Consider the following 21,761-nt stretch of genomic DNA (forward strand, 5'->3'; position numbering starts at 1 on the left):
GACATCTTGCTTCTGCAGGAGCACAAGCTCACCCCCACCCAAGCCCAGCTAGTTGGAAAGATATTTCCGGGCAGCTCGCACACTTACTGGGAGCACGCCATAGGTGCCCACCGCAAGAGTGGATTCGTATGCACCTCTATTGGCCCAAGTCTCACCGCCTGTATACGAGACCACGGGACGATAGTGGCAGGAAGTGTTCTATGGATCAGATTGGATGTTGGGGACTCATGTATCGGAGTCCTCAATGTCTATACCCTTACAGAGGTTAGGGCACGCAGTAGGTTCTGGGTGGAGATCACAGATGCACTCCCAAAGGTGGACTCCTGGATTATTGAAAGAGATTTCAACAACCTAGAGGCCTTGGAGGACCAGCAGGAGCAGAGGTAGAAACTACCAGGGCATGGCTGGGGAGGAGCAGGAGACATGGAAGGTCTTTTTGCTTGCAGTCGGAGCACGTGATGCCTGGAAAGACCCTGCCTTCCACAGGAGGGAGAGGTCATTGGACTTCTCTTGGGGATACAGGCGGCTAGGTGAAGTCCTACTGGAGCGGTTGGACAGGTTTTATGTGGAAGAGTGGGGAGGCTCTCATGGAGGCCAGATTGAACAGTTAGCAGGGACCACGTCTCTTGGGGATACAGGCGGCTAGGTGGAGTCCTACTGGAGCGATTGGACGGGTTTTATGTGGAAGAGTGGGGAGGCTCTCATGGAGGCCAGATTGAACAATTGGCAGGGACCACGCTGTCCGATCATTGCCTGGTTCTCCTAACACTTGATCCCCCAACATTCGCCCTAGACACACGATCTTGTCGGATTCCTAACATGATCTATAGGAGGAGATGACGAGACAGATAGAGCAGATTTGAACCAGAGAGTGGGTCAGGAGGGTAAAACATTACGAGAACCCTCCTAGTTCTCTAGGACCACCCTGCCGTAGGACGGACCTGTTAGGGGTTCCGCCGATCCACTTCTTTCAATAGGTGTTCTTTAGTTATCTAATTAGATCCTATTGCATTTATGTGTGACATTTAAGAACAGTTTCCTTAATTAAGCCTTTTAAGAAACAGGGTTCGTTCCTGTAATTTATAGCACAAGCACGAATACAGAGCAAGCAATCCTTTTGACAAACAAGTTCCTTAACTTATTTTCCCATTAATCTTTGTCTCTTGCCCATACAAGAGAAGTTATATATTCACTTCTGTCCAACAGAAGTACCCCTTCTACCCTACAGAAGTAACTAATCCAAATCACATGGCACCACAATTACCATCCAGTATCTAGAATAGGATCTTCGAACGCCCCAAACGTTGGACTCACGGCAAGGGGTGTCCAAAGCTCCACTGACCCCAAGCGACCTAGGAGTAAGACAGAACTTCCGTGGTTCCCTCAATAGGTGTTCTTTAGTTATCTAATTAGGTTCTATCACATTTATGTGTGACATTTAAAATCAGCTTCCTTAATAAAGTCTTTTAAGAAACAAGGTTCATTTGTGTAATTTACGAAACATACACAAATACAGAGCAAGCAATCCTTTTAACAAACAAGTTTCTTAACTTATTTTCTAGTTAATCTTTGTCTCTTGCCCATACAAGAGAAATTATATATTCCCTTCTCTCCAACAGAAGTACCCCTTATGCCCTGCAAAAAGTAACTGGTCCAAATCACATGGCACCAAAATTTCCATCCAGTATCTAGAATAGGATCTTCCAACACCCCAAACGTTGGGCTCACAGTAGTCTACAACTCTGTTCCGAAGTCAACAAGGGGTGTCCAGAGCTGCACTAACCTCAAGCAACCTAGAAGTGAGACACAACTTCCGTGGTTGGCCTTTTCACCACTCGACCTTCGGCCCATGAATCGAGCAATGTCCTTTAGGGTGGAGACGCGGTGTGACCCTTGAGATGATCCACCCGCGCAAAATATCCTTCATTAATTAATCCAATTAAGAATTAAGCACAATCAAGGCAATCAACCCTATTATCATCTTCCAAGATAACATTCATTTATTCCCATAGCAACTTGTCATTACACACCCCTGCCATACATGTACCATCAAACACCAGCACTTGGAATAATCATCCAGATCACATTCCAACAATCAATTTAATGCAAAAGTGTTTAGGACACTATTTGATCAATCAGCAAAACAATGGTATCCTTTTTCAAATATTGCAGGAATAGTTGTGTTAACCTTTCCATCGCGTATTTGCTCTTCCCCTTGGGATCTAAGCGATTCCATGCAAAATTTACTTAACACTTCCTCCATTTGGCTAGAACATATGTCGAAGTTTCAACATTGCTCAAGACATGAGTTCTCATAATCCCTTACTTTGATTGATAACCGAACCTTCTTGAGTACGAAAACATTGGTCTTTCCTTTGACTTAGGGTTTTCTAACTCTTAAGCTCTTCATTTGCCTTTTGAGGCCTAGAGTTGTTTGTATCCATTCCAGTCCCTCAATAGGATTGATAACATTGTAGCTATCGGACGGATCTCAAGGCATCTCAATTTTAGCCCTTATGATCGCCGTTTGTGTTAACTACACACAACATCAAGACTCCCAATCTATCAAACATAAGCTATTAACAAGAGCTTGGACAACGGTCTAGAGCTTCGATAACAATTTTTTTCTAGACAAAGTTGTTTGCCATGCAATCCTTCAGGTATGCAAGTTGCAACATATACCTTCAAAGTGAGGAAAACGCACCTACTATTGCGAGGACATACTTCAAGCCTTAAATGTTGTTTATGAACTCATCGCATGGTATCTAAATACAATTGACTTCTTTTGACACGCGCATTTGGGAAATTTAATCTTTCGAATACTTGCAATACAGTTTATTATTTCTAATATCCTGTTCTCGTATGGCCTAATGTGGGTCTAATGCATCTCATGTGGAAATCAAAGTAAGCATTTATCAATCTGAAAATACGTTATTTACGACCGGTACCACGGTTGGATAGGCAATGATGTCCTCGCCCACGGCTTCACTGCTCATTGTGGGGTTTCCATCCATGCGCGTCATTTTCCACTTGGGGGCCATTCTCGATCTTTGCAAGTCACACAAGACTCCCACACCTTGTGTTGGATTAGTGGGGCCAACTGAGAAGAGAGTTGGGTTTGTGAGTAAGGGGATAATCCTACAAGACGGGTATAGGTTCGCAGTTACCGGGGGAGAAAGAGATGCATGTGGCCACCCTCTTTGGAGGGAAAGAGAAAGAATCTCTCTCTCTCTCTCTCTCTCTCTCTCTCTCTCTCTCTCTCTCTCTTCTTTTTCTTTCTCTCTACCTCTTCTTTTTCTTCTCTCCTCTCTCTCTCTCTCCCTCTCTCTTACTCTTCTTCTCTTCTTCTCCCTCTCTTCTTCTTGTTCTCTTCCTCTTCTTCTCTCCTTTCTCCCTCCCTCTCTCTCTCTCTCTCTCCCATAGTAGCCAAGGGAGCAAGAGGTGGTAAGGCTCTCTTTCCCTCAAGGGGGAGGGGAGGGGGGGGAGGGAAGAGAATAAGGTAGCCTCCCTAGCAACTTAAGGGGGGGAAGGGGGTTTTTGGGAGGGGGTTACATAATAAAAAGAGGGGAAGGGGATTATTATGGGGAGGGAAGAAAGAGTTAGAAGGGGAGAAAGAAAACATGGAGAGGAGGTGGGAGTGGTGGTGGGATCTCCTCCACCTATCCTGCATGGCGGCGAGAGTAGACCCGTGGCCTTCGTCATCGTTGATTCTCTCCTTCGTGTTTTTCGTCGACTCCTTCCCCTCCGCATCATTCTCATGTCCTTTTCCCCCCCTTGCCACTCCACTTCAATGTTCTCATCAATATTATGTTTCAGCAGTTTATTACAGCATACATGTGAGTTTTCATCTGTATTGTGATCTTCAGTGTTCTTTCTTTTCCTTTCTCTTTTGTCTTGTGTTTCAACAGTTTATTACAGCATATGTTTACGCTTCCATTGCTACTCCACTTTTGACACACACTATCTTGTTGTCTTGATTGAGGAAGCCAAACTCCATAACCCATCTCTCCCTCATCTCCATATCCCATGAAGATGCCCTTGATGGGTTTCATGTCCAGTATGGCCCTCTAATTTACACGAGCATGCACAAAGGCATCACAACCAAAGACACGCAAATGGTCATATGAAGCAGATTTGCCAAACCAAACCTCTTCAAGAATGTCAGTTTCCAATGCACCATTGGGAGAGCGATTGCATACATGAACTGTAGTTTTAAGAGCCTCTCCCCAGAACCATTGCGGGAGATAGCTATGGACACCATACATCTGACTCTCTTACAAAGTGTGCGATTATATCTTTCAGTCATGCCATGTGATGCAAGATTATAAGGGGCAATCAACTCCCTCTTAATGCCATGCATCTCATAAAACTTTTTGAACTCATTAGAGACATACTCCCCCCCATTATCCATTCTTATAGCTTTTAACTTAAGCCCTTTCTGTGTGGTAACAGAAGCATAAAACCTTTTAAAGGCATCCAATATTTCCTTTTCTCTCTTTAACACATACACCCGTGGCTTTCTACTAAAATCATCCATAAAAGTAACAAAGTATTGTGGATCCCTATATGAAATAACAAGCATGGTGCACACATCAAAGTGTACTAAATCAAGAGCATTGGACTTCTTAACGACACCAAAGTAATAAGGAGACTTCACATGTTCTCCGTATATGCAATCATTACAAAAGTCGAGACCAAAGCCTTTTACATCAAATTTCCTAAAGAGGAGAGAACTTGAAGGCCTTTCTAGTTCATATGGCTAAGTCTTTTGCACCAAAGTTCCATCTATGAGTGAACTTCAACCATAGCTAAAAACTTGCCATGTAATACTTTACAATGCAAATAGTACAAAGTCCCCTTTTTGCTATCTTTAACAATCAAAATAGAGCCCTTGTGGACTTTCCAAGATCCACGACCAAAGGTAGTAAAATATCCACTTGCATCAAGCTGCCCAACTGACAATAGACTTTTCTTTATGCCAGGTACATATCTGACATCCTGTAAAATCAGCTCTTGGTCGTTTTTAAGGGCCAAGTGAATGGTACCTACACCCTCTATCTCGCATGCATAGTTGTTGCCCAAGTACACCTTGCCTAGGCAACCTGTGGTGTATTTTGAAAATGACTCCAAAGAGGGAGTAACATGAAAAGAGGCACCGTTTGTAAAGAAATACTCTGACACAAAACACAAATAACAATCATACAACAAAGCACAGACTAATAAAAGAACTCAGGTAGGGTTAGAGTAACTCAAAGACAATGAACACATAAAATAACTAGTGATATAACTGCTGAATATACAATGCTCATGCAGTAAACACACTGTACAGTGAATGAATACTGAATCTCGAACTCCAGTATATCAAGGATCAGGGCAGGGGTAATGAGCTTGAGAGTGTCGTACTTTGAAAAGATCCTGAATCGCAACAAGGTAGCCTCTCGATATCGAACACCAGCAAACACAGGAGTGAGAAGCTGGATCTAATGCAGAAGGCAATGAGGAGAGAGAAATACTAAAAACACAAGCAAACAGCCTGCAAGAGAGAGAGACTAAAAACGCATGCAAGACAATCTACAAGAGAGAGAAAGTTGCCAAACGCAGACTGGACAACTTGGCAACAGCCTGCAAGAGAGAGAAAGCTGCCAAATGCAGGCTGGACAGCCTACAGAAGCTAGGCGACAACTGGAGGAGATAGAAAACTGCCAAACGCAAGCTGCAGATGACATGGCACGCAGTACGGCAACAAATCTGTGCAGGAACAGCAATCGTCTAGTTGGAATCAACTCCAAACTGCAAGAAGAGGACTAGAAATCAAGCGCCAACTGATGTAGATAGCAATGGACAACTTCAGCTGAGATATCATCCGCGAACGGGGTGTGGGCAACAAGTTGAAACACCTGAAATCTGCAAAAACGAGATTAAAAGCTGAATGGAGGGCAGCATACATATTTATAGAAAGTTTGGGACCTCCCAAGTGGATTTGTGCTTATGGGAAACAGAAATTCTCTAGGATCGCGTTTTTTTTAAATAAACAAGGTTTCTTCATTAATTAAGAAAGTTTTGGACCCCTCTCAGACCCAACAACGGTGCCACGAGAGAAATCTTTTACCCCAAGGCATCCCACCCCAAAGCAACCAGGGCATCGGACAAAGGATACGCGTCGGCTGCCCAGTGGCCTACTAAGACTACAAAGGCGATAGTTATCTTACCAAGGAAGCCCAAGTGATCACCCCAAAGAGGACAGGGGATCGGACAAAGGGTGCATGTCGCCTGCCCAATGGCCTACCAAGCCCTACAAAGGCAGATGGAATCAGCTATGGACTGTGTGTGTTTGGTTTTTTTTTTTTAATTGATAGATATAGCAGTTACTAGAGGGTTCAAATCAGTTTTTGTCCTATTGAGTATCCATGTCCCAAACGGGAGAATGTTAAAGGACCCAAGACCTTCAGAAAACAAGCATACTATCCCTACCATTACTAGGTGTCCGTGAAGAAGAATAAGGCTAAGGTGTATTGTTTGTTTTCACTAAGTTACAAAGATGTCTAGAGCTCCCAAGCAATATGCATGAAGAACGGAAAAAGGGTTGAGAAGAGCAAGTTTATTGCAGGATGAGGAGTGCATTGATGGGATATATAATGGGTTGTCTTATGTGAATACTATTACAGAGATTGCAGATATGTCGAAAACAGAGATACAAAGTGGTTCCAATTTTGTGCAAGTACATTCCCTAGATATGTACCATGAGATTGTTGATTTTATGCAACAAAGAGGATTGGGTACTGAGTTTTCTCAACAAAAAAAGTTTTTTGCTTATGTATTTCAGCAAACAGAGAAGAGGGCTGAATTATCAGCCAGCATCGTCCTTTTTCTTATCTAAGCCATGATTCTCTACCTTCACAAGTGGACTACTAGAGAAAACTCCTATTTGTAGGATTAGAGATGATGTTTATACAATTGAAACAAAAGGGTTCTATGGAAACAACCTGTGTAAAGATACAGTCCAAAGTTATTTAAAGAGGGCAAACAAGACCACTGTTCAATCAAAAAAAGGTCTAGAATTGGCCACGTTGAGAGTTCGAGGTCTGATACATTTTCACTGCCTTAACAGAATTAACAAAAGTACTAGTTTGTCCAGCCACCAAACAAATCAGAAAACTCACAATACTGATTGATATGTAAACTGCTTCACTTCGTGGTGCCAGAATCTACAAGACTTGCCTAATGTTATTAGATAGAATTTGATGGGTGTTGTAGGGAAAGAAGTCATTAATGGCAACGACACATGTTTTGGTTACTAAAGGGGATGATTGTGGATTACAACACAAAAAGGGACTGCAATTCAATCAGTAGGATGTAGCTAAGGCAAGCCACCCTCCTTCTACACCCTCTCTGTGTAGGAGGTAAAGGCGCCTCCGCCTAGCCACCCGTGTATTACTACTACACTGATAGTATCCACCACTGCACACTACAGGTGGCAGGCGCCCGTCACAGTCACTTATTCTTTATTCTTTTAGTGACAATTTGAATACTTCCCATTTCTTGTCTCTCTCTTTCTTGCTCTTGCTCTCCCTCCATCGCTCTCGCGTGCAAGCTTCAATCCTTCTCACCTTTCAATTGGTATCAAAGCTCAGCTTCTCGACTCTTGAGCTTGGCTCGTAGCATTCTCAACTTCCCATCGACTCCCTACTCGCATTGGGTCTCCATCCTAGCAGCCATAGCCGACTCCCTTGAGCTCCCGTCACTCCCTGGCTTCCCGAGCTTTCTCTCGGCCTATTGAGACACTCTCAAGCCCTTCATTCAAATGAATTTAAGCATTCTTTTGAGGGTTTACTTCAGTTTATAGGCTGTAGGAAACAGGACACCTATTCTTTGACATGAACAGCAAGGTTTCATGAAGAGCCAGCCATAGCTTCCATCATTGAAGCTTATTCTCTTCACCTCTTGGTTGGACTTGTCCTAGGCTTGTGTAGGCCTATTGTAAGCCTTCATTGGGCTCTTGCTTATCCCCTACCCACCCTGATTTGGCCCCTCAAGTACAACAGCATGTACGTTTTATTTGCGCTTGTTTGCAAAATGACTCAAAAATCACTCTTTTTATCGTATCTCGGGCATTCAAAACCCAATTCAAGCAAGGTAAGAGTCTAAGTTGGGGTTTTGGCACGCTCTGGACGCGATGCTGATGTCGGATTTGCCAAATTCTGATGACAAAATATTCTGCAACAGATTTCATGTTTGAGACAACATATATTTATATGCCTATGGCTTATGTGATGCTTCTACTGATGTCTATTGATACCAGATCACTTGTGGATGTTATGCCTCTTATGTGAGACGCATTTGGAGTTGATTTAGCTCAGCCATTGACTGTTTTGAATAGTCCCAGATCTGGCCAAAACAAGGCAACACTTATCTCTTGAAGTCTATGCTTACCGGGATTGATCACTTGATGCATATTGATGCCCGAATGATATCTACATGTATGGAGATGCTATGTTAATGGATTGCCATCATTTTGGTACTGATTTGAGGCCTGAAATACTCAATCTGGAGTAGTGAATGTCTGTTGTAAACAATTGGGCTGAAGCTATTCTACTCACGTATGCTTATGCCTATGCTATTCAGGTCATGTCTTGGAGATATACATTGATGTATTGACCATCGGGGATTGAAAAAGAGTTTGGCATTGCTTCTTAATCATTGGTTGAGCTTGAGCTCCGCTTTCCATAGCATTTGGATATTTATCATGGGTGTATCTTGGCACTTATTGGTCTATGCTTGACCGCTTTGGACATGCACTTATTCTCACGTCACCTACCTATGTTAATTACATTGTTTAAGCTTGGATGCTATTGGAGCTTTACTTGGGCTTGACATTCAATTATCTGGAGCATATTTTGGAGATTTATTGGCTTGCCAGAGTTTATTTTGGGATATACTTGATGTCTATGGAAGCTACATATGGATGTCACACCACCTCCATGTCCGGGATGTCTCATTGATGCTTGATCTTGGACACTTGTCACTGGTGCTTGTACATGCTTTGTTCGAGCTTTGTTGCTTGATATTTACGGCCTTTGTGCCAGTGGGAGCGTCTTTGAATGCTTAGCAAACATTGAGCAGTGCTTGTACATGCTTTGTTCGAGCTTTGTGTGAGAGTGCGCTGCGGAAGAGGGAATACGAACACGGAGGGAGAGAGAGAGAGAGAGAAAGCAGAAAATAAGGAAGAGAAATCTGCACTGACTGAAATGAATGCTGAATACACTGAAATGGACTGATCAATCCCTGCACGCAGCCCGAAGCGTCAGTGAGGGCACCAGATCAGGCTGATGATGATGGCAACACCACCACGGGGGAGGAGTGTCGGAATCTGCAAGAAGACAAGTGATCAAGTGGGGAGGGGGGCTGCCTATAAATAGGCAAAAGGACAAACCCTAACCCTAACCCTAACCCTAAAATGGGCGCAAACCCTAAAAATGCCCTAAAATGGGCGCCCCACAACAGTGACCAAAAAGTGGCCGGGCAGCCCACTAAAAGAGGCCAAAAAGAAATACACATCCTAAGACAGCCAGTCGAGTGACTAGCCTCCCCCATCATAACACATGACAGACATGTCAAAGCTCCTAATGTCCTCGTCTGACTCACACTGAGGCTCACAAGCAGGAGATGACAAGGCATGACAAACATGACTGCTAACACCCCCTCTCAGATCCTGGATGTGGCTGAAGGCCAAAGAAGAAATAGATCCTGGGGTGGCAAGAGGAATGCCAATGTCGATGAAGTCCGTCGATGTAGACGGCCGCTGAAGGAGCTCCTCACGATCTTGGGAATCCCCCTCTACAACGCTAAGGACCAGGGAATCCACAGCCGCATCACCGAGATCGTTCCCCTTGAAAAGGGATGGGGGTACGAGGGAACCACCGGAGGAGAAGGTGGGGGATGGGAAGGAACCTGTGGAATAGAAGGTGGATAAGCGGGAACGGGTGTAGCAATAGACTGCCACGGAGGACCCTGCATCAAAGAAGGGGAATGGAGCCTGTAAAGCCTGCTCTCCTGCCAACCTGTAGATAAAACAGCTCCTGTAAGAAAATCCTCAATAACAACGGCATGCTCGGTGAAGATCGCTCGTGTGCCAAACCTCATAAGGCCATAAACTGAGAGGAGGGGAAGGCCCAAATCCGAAACATGTAGGGCCTGTGAAAACGAGCTCGAAGGTCGGTCGGTAAACAAAGGCAATGTGCCAACACCACTAATAGGCACCAATAAAATGTCACCAACAGTGACTGAACCCTCTGATGGATGGAGATCCTGTAACAAATCACCTCGAGGAGTCATATGACTCGAAGCACCACTGTCCACTAACCAAGGCTGCGCAGAAGACACTGCAGCCACGGAAGAAGGATCCTCCTCCAAAGCATGGATATGAAGGAACACTGACTCATGGGTAACAGCTAGTGTAGAGGTAAAAGAAGGCTCCGATGTAGATCCACCCGTCGCTCCCGGACGAAGGTGAGGGTACTTCTTCCAGCATTTCTCCTCGGGATGTGTCCCTTTCCCACAGTGTGGGCACTTCGGGCTCTCTGAATCTGAGTCAGAGCCTGAAGAATTGTCCTTCTTCTTAGCCTTTGACTTCTTCTTCTTCTTCTGTCCTCCCGAACCTGCAACAAAGGCTCTAGTGGAGTCGGATCCACTAGCACTGACCTCTCTGAGTCGCTCGTCATGCTCCAAGACAAGCGGGGATAGCTCCTCCCATAGAAGCTTCTCACGGGTCCTCGATGTAAGAAGGCTAGTGTAGAAGACATCAAACCGAGGAGATGGCAGCTGAGTCAAAAGAATCATAGCCATGTCTTCAGAAGATATCGTCCGACCGAGGGATGAAAGCTCATCCCTCATATCCTGTAATCTGTTGATGTGGTCCTTCATGAAAGGACTATCATCAATAGCGAGCATCCGCAACTTCTTTTCGAGAGATATCCGGTGGGCAAACGTCTTTTGTTGGTAGAGAGACGCGAGCTTTCTCCACACGTCTGCTGCAGTCTTCAACCTGTGAACATAAACAAGGACAGAATCCTGCAAACTCAGAAAGAGGAAAGATCTGGCTCTAGAATTGAGCCGATCCCATAATGTTGCACGATCCATAGATGTCCCATCTGTGGGATCCACCTGAGGCCGGGGAATAGGAACAGAAACAAGCTCCCAAAGATCGAAGGAGTCCAAGATACACTCCACCTTGCAGGACCATAGAGAAAAGTTGGAGCCATCCAACCGGTCCTCTTTGGGCAGCTGAGGAAGTACGGGTACCTGTACAGGGGGTACCAAAGGCTGCATCTTCGGCCCACTGGAAGAGGCTCGCCAAGATACATGAATAGAAGGGGGACGGGAAAGAGGAATAGACTCCGGACGACGGTCCTCGTGATAGAAATCACGCCTCCGTTCAGATGAGTGTCGAGACAAAAGCTCGTCATCTGAGTTATCAAAGCCCATAAACTGATGAGAAGACATCTTCCAATCTGCAAAACACCAAAACACAACAAGGGAAGGTTGCCGGTGCCGAAACACAAACAGCAGAAGCTCCAGAGCTGGCCGCCTTGCACAGAACGCAAGGATGATGTCAAACGCAAGTGCTAACAATGCAATCACCACAGAAAAACAGCCTCCTGCCTCAAAACACCAATAAGGAAGATGTCGCCCAGCTGTTGGGGAGGCCACCTGGCTGAAAACCCAAGCAGGAAGAGGTTGTTGATGATGTGGCAGCCACTGGAGAAGGCACCAGCAGCAAACGCAAATATTTGGGACCTCCTGGAAGGGCCGCCTTGGCTGTTGGGGATGACTCCAGCAGCAAACGCAAAGATGTGACACCAAAACAGGCCGCCTTGATCAAGAAGATGGTGCAAAAGGTGACGCCTCAGCTGTTGGAGACGTCTTGACCAGCAAACGCAAGGTTGTGGGTGTTCTCCCGCATAGATCTCAGCTCCGTGTACTCTCCTTCGGCTCTAATACCATGTGAGAGTGCGCTGCGGAAAAGGGAATACGAACACGGAGGGAGAGAGAGAGAGAGAGAGAGAAAGCAGAAAATAAGGAAGAGAAATCTGCACTGACTGAAATGAATGCTGAATACACTGAAATGGACTGATCAGTCCCTGCACGCAGCCCGAAGCGTCAGTGAGGGCACCAAATCAGGCTGATGATGATGGCAGCACCACCACGGGGGAGGAGTGTCGGAATCTGCAAGAAGACAAGTGATCAAGTGGGGAGGGGGGCTGCCTATAAATAGGCAAAAGGACAAACCCTAACCCTAACCCTAACCCTAAAATGGGCGCAAACCCTAAAAATGCCCTAAAATGGGCGCCCCACAACTGTGACCAAAAAGTGGCCGGGCAGCCCACTAAAAGAGGCCAAAAAGAAATACACATCCTTAGACAGCCAGTTGAGTGACTAGCCTCCCCCATCATAACACATGACAGACATGTCAGAGCTCCTAACGTCCTCGTCTAACTCACACTGAGGCTCACAGGCAGGAGATGACAAGGCATGACAAACATGACTGCTAACACTTTGTTGCTTGGTATTTACGGCCTTTGTGCCAATGGGAGCATCTTTGGATGCTTGACAGACATTGAGCAAACGGTCTATGCTATTTGAGCTTTTGAGACTATTTGGAATTTCTTACCCTTTGGGATGATGCATGGTTCATATGTCTTGGTTCCTTCCGATGCTTATAAGCTGACTCTTTGACTTGGGTCCCTTTCCTTGTGAGCTGACACCTACTTGTGTCAAGTCTTGATAGTGGCAGGCACACTTTGCTCCGTTGACTGGGGGTGTACATACTCACTGGCAAATATTTCATGACATGTTCGGGTGTTGGATTCATGCTTATCGACTGTCATATGCCTATATTATACCCGCATGATGCTGGTTATGGTCTTGGCAGTATATGATTGACTTGGGATCCGCTTTTGGCACATTTAGCTCTCATTTACTGAAATCTGTCATTTATTACAGCAAGCTGAAATCTACAGATTTTGAGCACTTCTCCGAGGGTAATGCTTACTATTTGATGTTATCTTGGTCGTATTTGGTGGACAAGTGCTTCTCTTGGTAAAATCCACTCTTTCAGCCAGTTTTAGCAGTGGTTTTAGTGCATTTTCTGCTAATTACAGCAACCTGCAATTTTGCCTTTTTGCATTGATTTGGGACACTATGGCTGGTCATTTAAAAGACACAGCTCTCTTTAACATTGCCAAGTTGGATGGTACCAACTATGGATAATGGAAGTCCCAAATATGGCAGGTTTTGGTGCAGAAGTTGCACATTAAACCTTTGCGTTTCAAAGCAGGCTCTAGCATTCAACCGACCCCATACGACTATTAAATCTGCGAGCCACACTATCATGGCGATTTACAGTAGATTGGGATACTCAGAAAGAGAATGCAAATAATGTCAAGGGTAAATAGATCATAGAAGATGCAAGAGAGACATTGATACAAGTTACAAAGGATATCGTTGTTTGGGATGTAAAGAAAGATAGCCTAAGAAAATTAAGTGGATTAATGACGTGGATCTTTGATCTTGACATATTCCATAAGTTATTTAAAGTCGAAGGGAATGTCTTGTATGTATGTATGCCGTATTGGTCAACTATTGACCCAGAAGGTCAATATGGCTATAGGACATTGCAGTGGGCGGGCAAGGCTGAACTAAAGATGTTTAAAAGTGTTTTGATTGGGAGAGGATTATTGGTGAATGATGCATCCAAAATGGGCTTTATACCTTGGGAAGGGTTCTACAAAGTTTGGTTGACATATGAATTCATATGTAGGAGAGGAGATACAGAGTCGGGAAGGTCGATGTTTGGCCAAGACTACATGCTGTAATGAACAATTGCAGGTTGCATAGAAATTTTTAGGGACTGAAACCTTCAAAATTCGGTCTAGGTTTCTTCAAAAAAGTTGTAGATTGTGAGTGGGGCTACATTTTTTATTTTTAAAGCTTGATAATCCGAGTTATGGTTCAAAATATACGAGCCATTTTCTATAGGGTGGTCCTATTGGACAGTTTTTTGGACAACATCTGATGGATGCAAAGAATTGCACGTGACATGTCACATATGCTTTGACAAATATGTTTGAGATTGAAATGAGGGTACCAAGGATAGAAAAGAGGATCAGGAGATGTGAGAGAAGAGATGCAGAAGAGGCCTATGCAATGTAAAACCTCGTGGAAGATGAGAAAATTGACACAGATGAAGAAAGAGGAAGGGGTATAAGTCGACATACAAGTTTGAGATGCCATATGATCCAAGAGGATTTATAGGGATTGGGATGCTATAGAGGATTGATGAGCTATCATTGCAAAGATTGGATGTAGAGGGATACATGTTAGTTGGAATCTCCTTCAACAACTAACCCCCAACCTACCTTGGTGTTGCCAGCACCTCCACCTCTTGTCGCCATCCACTCCATCCTGCATTTTCAGTGTTTCATATAATGTCTACATACTTTTCATTATCAAAACCAGTTGAACTTCCAAATTGGACTTAATGGCAATTATTCACCTACTCTTGAAATCCTGTTAATTAAGAAAGCCCTGTATAAAACTGCTTATAACTTTTGATCTATAACTTGGATCACTAAGCTTTCTGAAGGAAAAATCGTTCCAAACTACAACTCGTAAAGACATGAGGGCAAATTCTTAAAGCTTATGCCTTTAAAAAAATCTGCACAGCTTACAGTACCAATTTCCTGCATGCAGTCCACTACAGTTGTCAAGCTTTCAAAGTATACATCTCTCATATACTTGCTCGGTTTGCTACCAAACTTAGTGGGGCTGCTCGTTAGGTGCCAAAGCACACTATAGACATGGTATGCACCATTAGAAGCTCTCTAATCAACACCAGATTTCAGAATTTAAATCTGCCCAAGATTGCTAACCACAACAAGCTTATCTATAACCTATATTTACATTACTTACAACTCTTGCTATAGCCGTCCCCTAGGTCAAATGGCATAACAAGTGGTTCTCAAAGCAACATGAAGCACTTGTGGACCAAATGGCGTAGCCTTTGAACATGCAGCTCAGTTGATCCCCAATATCCTAAGGTAAATGACAAGATATAGCATGCTCTTCACTATAGCATGGCACATGCTCTTGCTCTATAATTTGAAGCAAAAAAACAGCTCTAATTGGGTTTGTTCACCACTATCAACCTCATTGTCAACCAATTTAGCAATTCACTGACAAGAAATTTGAGATGGTTATGATCAGAAATACTATTAATTTTTGTGAAAATGATCTCAAATGTGGACATAGAAATATGTACTTCCTAGCTTATTTTGACCCCTTCTATTTCTTTTCAACTACTATCTTGTGTCAACCACATTTTCCTAAAATCATTTCCTCTTAATCTTTCTCGTTAATGAGAAATATAATTTTTTGTAGAGGGTCTAAATTACCATAAACATTAGGAAAATTTTGGACTAAAAAATGGGCATCTAAGCTCACATCATAAGCTAGCATCCAAGCACATAGTTTCACTCGTAAACATCATGAAGGTCAAATGCAAATGTAAGATGCAGTTTCCATTAAAATTTCAGCATTTCCGTAGCAGAACGAGCTAAAAATTGCAACAATAAGCATCTCTAGCAATTCATTTGCCAGGCGAAACACAAAATTCATGGCACGCTACAACAGTAAATACTAGCAGAAATTTTACTATGACAATTGCCAACACTCAGTACTTTTGCCCAAACCCTGGAGCAGATCTAAAACAAAGTCCTAATAAATGTTTCCTTGCCACGAGCAATGAAGCTAAAAGCCAATTTGCAGAAAGTAACCAACAATCCAAACCATCAAATGGGTTTCAGAATTCTAACTCTTGTGTGTCTTAACAACACAAATCAAATGGAAAAAACAATGATAGACTTACAAAGAATTGATCTTCTAGTCATTACGAGTTTCCAGAGAAAGGCATGAAACATGCTTATGCACAGAGCAGGATAATTTAATGTGTAATACGGTGTATATAAAAAAAAAGAAAAGACGTGCTAGTTCTTGAGACTTACTTTTCTGGCTGACTCCCTACCTCAAACTCCTTCCAACAAAGATCCTGCACATGTAGACAATGTCCCCTCAAACACTGATGAAAAGCCATATACTGATACTCATGTCAAGTTTCTTTTAGTGCTGATTGATGTCATTTCACTTTGAAAAACCTAGCAACTAGTGTGGAATGTGGACATCCATGACAATCAGGGACAATGACCGAATGTTGTCCAGGGCATTCATTGTACACATTACACAGGCAGTACTACTCGTCTTTATCTTGTACATGACTATTATAACATTCATGATCACACAATATCCCTTTACAGTACAAAAATCGTTAGACGATACCACAACATGTGCCCTTGATGTACTAACTGGATGACTAGCTATAATTAGGACCATCAAGGGGATCCCTTATGAAAACATTGATTCAAGAAATTCCACTCAGACCTTATGAAGAGTGGACAATATTCAGGTTACTAGCAGTATGTCCTGGTAGTATAGGTGCACAGGGCACTAGAAAAATGCTCTAGTTGCAGAAGACAAACTTAAGGAAGCATATCAAAATGAACCAGGCGTAAATGATCTAGTTGCAGAAGACAAGCTTCAAAGGAAGCATGTCAAAAAGAGCCAAAAGTTGTTACCACGCAGCCACATACAACTCGACAAGAGATAGAAGGCAGCTAAACTGCAGGCTAAATTTTCATTTTCGCATTCAGGGACCTGGCTATATTAGTTCCCGCAATGAGGCGAGCAGCAAAGCCTACCCCGCCATAGCGAAATAGAAGGCGAAACGGCATTCCTTTTTCAGTGGTAAAACTGAAAACGCATGTTGAAATGAGCCAAAAGTTGCTGCCAAGCAGCCACGCATAGCTTTATTGGGAGACGGAAACCAGTGAAACGAGAGGCTGAGATTTCATTTATGCATTCAGATATCGGTCTCCATTAGCTCCAGTGTACCATAACTTAACCTGCCATAGCCAAGTTACATACAAAACGAAACTACCAAAGGGTCCCGCCGTTCCAGTCTGGGGATGGCCACGGAATTGCCACACCTCCCTTCCTTGCTCCATTTTCTCCCATTCTATCTCCCAATGTGATTCTCACAGGAATAGGAAGAAACTTACCTCGACCTTGTAGAGCTTCCCCTCGTCGAGGACCTTGAATAAGGCGAAGCCCACCGGCGTGTGGCATCTCTGCGGCTCCGTCTCCCTGTGCGTGCCTGTGTTACTCAAGCCACCGCTGGAGGAGGTGGTAGAGGGGTATCAACCCTATGGGATGTTGTAAACCCTCCAAAACCCACACTACCTTAGGGGGAGCTCATAATACGTTGAATGGTAAATTAAGACTAGTACATTAATACTAATCCGATTTAATCTTGGCCTGCTTACTAACCTTATTATGTTGAATGGGTTCCCACTATATTGAATGGTTGGATTAAGATTGATCCAAATTAAGATTTGCTTGCTTACTTACTTTAGATGTTGAATGGGTGAATTAAGACTAACCCAAATTAATATTGGCCTTCTTACTAACTTGCCTTAGTATGTTTTGGGTGGATTAAGACTAATCCAAATTAATATCTTGCCTATTAGCTTACTTACCTTACTATGTTGAATGGATTGGCTTGAAGACAATCTAATTGAGTGTCCAAAGTTCACTTGGTAATATGCAACGGTAAATAATAAGGACATTTGTAGTCCCTTTTCTATGTTGTTGCTTAAGTTTATCTATCAATTTTCAATGGGTTGACTAATCGGCAATCCAACTTAGTGTGTAAACATTTACTTAGCAATATGTGGCAGTGAATAATAAGGACATTTGTAATCCCTTTTTCATTTTGTTGCTTAAAGTCACCTATCATTTATCTATGTCTTTTTCTAGCATTGCCTATAAGGGTATATGTTGTAGTGATGTGCACTCGTTGTTAGAGCAACAAAATTATTCCAAGTTTAACTAAAGTCCACATGGATGTGTGTCAACTCTATGTGTGTGTGTGTGTGTGTGTGTGTGTGTGTGTGTGTGTGTGTGTGTGTGTGCACTTGTGCCCCTAGTATTCCTTCAAGTAGGGTGGTATATGGGATGGACATGGGCATTATTGTGCACCATTGTTTTTCTAAAAGTAGAAACTACAAATAAGTGGGAGGTTCTTATCAACAACAATTGCCAACATTATAAACATAAGCAACATAAGCACATAGTTTACAAGTAACCCATGTAAGACGAGGGTTGCTTCTAACCTTGGTTGATAGTCTGTTGGAGCTTATTAGCACTTTGACACAATAGTCTGACTATCACATTTATCTAGGATGAAAATAGATGCACCTTTACTGATGACTAGGATATGCTAATGTTTTCCACAAGCATCTCTCAGTGCTAGCTGAAGTTGAGCCCAAGAGTGTTGTTGATTGGTCCTAGTGTGTTGCTAAAATCTTGGATGTGGAAATGGAGAGAGTCCTTGGCACCTTGCTGAAATTAGCTTGCTCTTGGATAAACCATTCATTGAAGGGGAGGTATTATTTGTGCTCAAGTCTATGAAGAGGGGAAGTTTCTTAGCATTTATGGGTTTTAGGTAGAGCTCTATCTTGCTTTGCAACTTTCAAGGTAGCTATGTAATCGACTATAAACAACAACGCAAATGAAGCCTAAGGAGTAAACCGAGCAAATCTTCTAGGTCCCTCTGGAGTGCAATCCGATGGTAGAATCCCTGAATCCCACATGGTCTTCTCGTACCGACGAGGTGATGAATCTCGCGGAGGGGGCCTAGGAGATGAAGAATCTGCAGTAATGTCAGGAGTGGGAAGTAGACCAGGCTCAATAGGAACGATCTCCGATGACGTGGAAGGAGGAATAGGAGTGGAATCTTGTGCAAAGGATTGTACAATATCCCTCTCGTAAAAAACAACGTCCCTCCCAACAATCACCTCATTTGTCCAAGGATCGAACAAATGATAGGCTTTCACTTCAAAGGAATATCCAACAAAAATGAGGAGTGAGCTTTCCTAACTTATCATCAGGCGTGTGTGTGTGTGTGTGTGTGTGTGTAGAATGACACTCGAAGACTCTGAAGTGGGAAATGATAGGCCAAGAGCCAAAAAATGCCTTATACGTGGTCTTCTGAAGAAGAGCCGCAGTCAGGCACCGGTTGAGGATGTACACCGAAGTGTTATCAACCTCGACTCAAAGGCGCTCAGGAAGCTCTACTGCGAACAGCATAGAGCGTGCCATTTCCATGACTGTCTGGTTCCTACACTCTACAACTCCATTCTGAGAGGGGAAGTTAGTAGAGGTGGAGAGGTGGGCTAGCGAGATAGATGCCATACTTCATTAGAAACTCGAAAAACTCATGGGAGATAAACTCAACACCGCTATCACTCCTCATGCAACCAACATGACGTCTAGTATGGTTATGAACCAGCAACACCCAAGCAAAAAAATATATGTGAAAGCATCTGACTTATGCTTGAGGAAGTACACCCATATGTATCTAGAATGATCATCCACTATAAAAAAGAAGTACAATGCGCCATTTAAGGTGGCAGTGGATGTCAGCCCGCAAAGATCAACATGAATCAGTCTAAGAGGCTCCTTAGCACGATGTGTGGACTGCTGAGGGAATGGGGTATGGTGTTGCTTTCCGAGCTGACAAGCTTTACAAACATCTCGAGCTAGTTTTAGATGGGGAAGGCCCTCAACCAACTGACAGTGAGATAACTCATAAAGAGAGTCATAGCCAATATGCCCTAAGTGAAAGTGTCAAAGATGCTCATTATTCATAGGCTCTTGGGATGTGGCTAATGCCTGGAAGCTGTGGAACACGCAGCCCTCAGCTGTCGGCTCAGTTAGAAAGTGAGTCATGTGGTAAAGGCCATTAAGCTGTGCCTCGCTGCGAGCAATCACTAAACCGGTTTGAGAGTCAAGGATCTCAACTGTGGTTGCTATAAAGAAAATTGCTTACCCCAATTGGCAAAGCTGCTGAACAGATAACAAGTTTGCCCCAAGCTAGGAGACATGATATACATTGTCCAGCAAAGCCAGATCCGAACCCTTGTCAATGGCACAACTGACGCTACCTTGAGCCAGAATCTTAACCGAGGAGTTGTTTCCTAAGCAAACCTACCACTGCAAGGGCTCGGAAATGAAAAATTCCCTCTATAGGAGTCATATGATGTATAGCTCCACTGTCCACAATCCAAACAGAAGCTGAAGTGCTCGGCTATGATGAGTGGGCCTCTATAGTAACCTCGTTAGGAGGCAACTCACAAATGTGGACAAGACTTGCATCTATTGTCTCTATGGAGATGATGTGGGCCTTTGCAGACCAGTCAGATAAGCCCTCTCTTGAGTTGAGAACATTGTCGACTGAGATGGCTGAGCGGTGGCAGTATGAGTCTGGCCTTTAAACTGCCCCTTGCCATCACCCTACCTCCCCGGTTGGGGGTTGCCCAACTGAGGGGCGGGGGTCTAAGATTTAGATTTGGGTGCTGTGCCTCTGGCCTTTGAGTGACACTTGTCGTCAAAATGACCAGCCTTTTGACAATGTTGGAAATACCTATTCTCTTTAGATACATTCTACCATGCACCGAGTGAGGTAGAGGGTAGTGCCCGTCGAGGGAGGAGGGAGAGTCGTGCAAGAGGACGAGGAGGTCGAGGGCTTTGTGGGGGTTGCCTAGGAGGTGGCTCTCGATTACCCTCACCGGGAAATGAGAGAGGTGAGCCTCCACAAATGTACTACTCTTTTGAGAATGAGCAACAAGAGCCCCCTCTGAAAAAGAATTCATATGAAATTGATCGAACAATCGTGCGTAACGCAACAAATGACACTCAAATATATAGAAAGTAGGCATGGTAGGCTTTAAAATTATACCTTTCACAAAATTGAAGTATTTCCTGGGGAGTTTGTTTAGAAACAATGTGACTTGATCATCAGAGGACTTGGGAGTCCCCGTAGTGGAGAATTCGGTAAGAAGTCGCCGATACTCAACCAACTTGACTTTCAAATCATCCCAGTCAATGATTTTAAAGAGTTGGAGCTCATGGTCAAGATTTATACGACGGGTCCTATCCCGAGCCACATAGCGGTCAGTCAAGTGTGCCCATCGTTCTGACGCTAAGTCAAAATACTAAAACTAAGGATGAAACTCATGCAATAAGCCCTGCATCAGCTCATGACAATAGCAAAGGCATTCCTAGCCTTCCATGAGCTGACAACCTCATAGGGAACAAGTGCCAGATTAGGTTGGGGTTCCAACCCCTGCACAAGAGCCCATAGATTCTAGGAGTCAAGGACATGTCTCAAGTTTGACCCATTAAAACAACCCGTTAAAACAAGTCTTATCATTGAAAGTGTACTTGGCAGAAGATGAGGTGGAACCATGAGGTGTCGGGAAAGTGGGGTAAGATGAAGGTGGAGGGTAAGATGGTGGTGGTAGGTGTGTTTGATAGGAAGAACGAAGGGGAAAATGTGGATAGACAAAAATAGACTAGGAGAGTCCAGTGAGTGCTGATTGATGCGGAGGCACTGAAACATGAATATTTCCATAAGGTGACGATGGAGGTGGAGGCACTAGGACACAAAAGCCCTGTCCAAAGCTTGGTTGGGGCCCAGTAGAATGACCAGGAGGTCCACTAGGTAATGCTATAAGGCAACCTATGGTACAGTTGATCCACACTTAGGAAAGACTAGGGGGGATACCCAAGCTGCAATGATCCCAAAAGTG

At 43.7% G+C, this 21,761-nt stretch overlaps 1 protein-coding gene across 4 annotated transcripts in view; it reads right to left on the minus strand.

Annotated features, from left to right (window-relative positions):
* The window catches only part of SEF (HIT-type Zinc finger family protein), a 66,944-nt gene extending 49,584 nt beyond the window's left edge, over nucleotides 1-17,360 (minus strand). The window contains exons 1-2 of one of the 4 annotated variants that reach the window (XM_087665830.1): nucleotides 17,169-17,360; nucleotides 16,059-16,102 (exon numbers count right to left, since the gene is read on the minus strand). The gene's annotated coding sequence lies outside the window, so the exon portion shown is untranslated. Of the gene's footprint in view, nucleotides 1-16,058; nucleotides 16,103-16,808; nucleotides 16,913-17,034; nucleotides 17,115-17,168 lie in introns of those variants that run through there. The other 3 variants (XM_087665828.1, XM_087665829.1, XM_087665826.1) reach the window with 3 other exon arrangements.
* Between the last annotated feature and the right edge of the window lie 4,401 nt (nucleotides 17,361-21,761).

The sequence above is a fragment of the Lygodium microphyllum genome, chromosome 24 (genome assembly GCF_053477565.2).
Source record: "Lygodium microphyllum isolate KBCC chromosome 24, Lygodium_microphyllum_v1.1.10, whole genome shotgun sequence".
Lineage (NCBI taxonomy): Eukaryota > Viridiplantae > Streptophyta > Polypodiopsida > Schizaeales > Lygodiaceae > Lygodium > Lygodium microphyllum.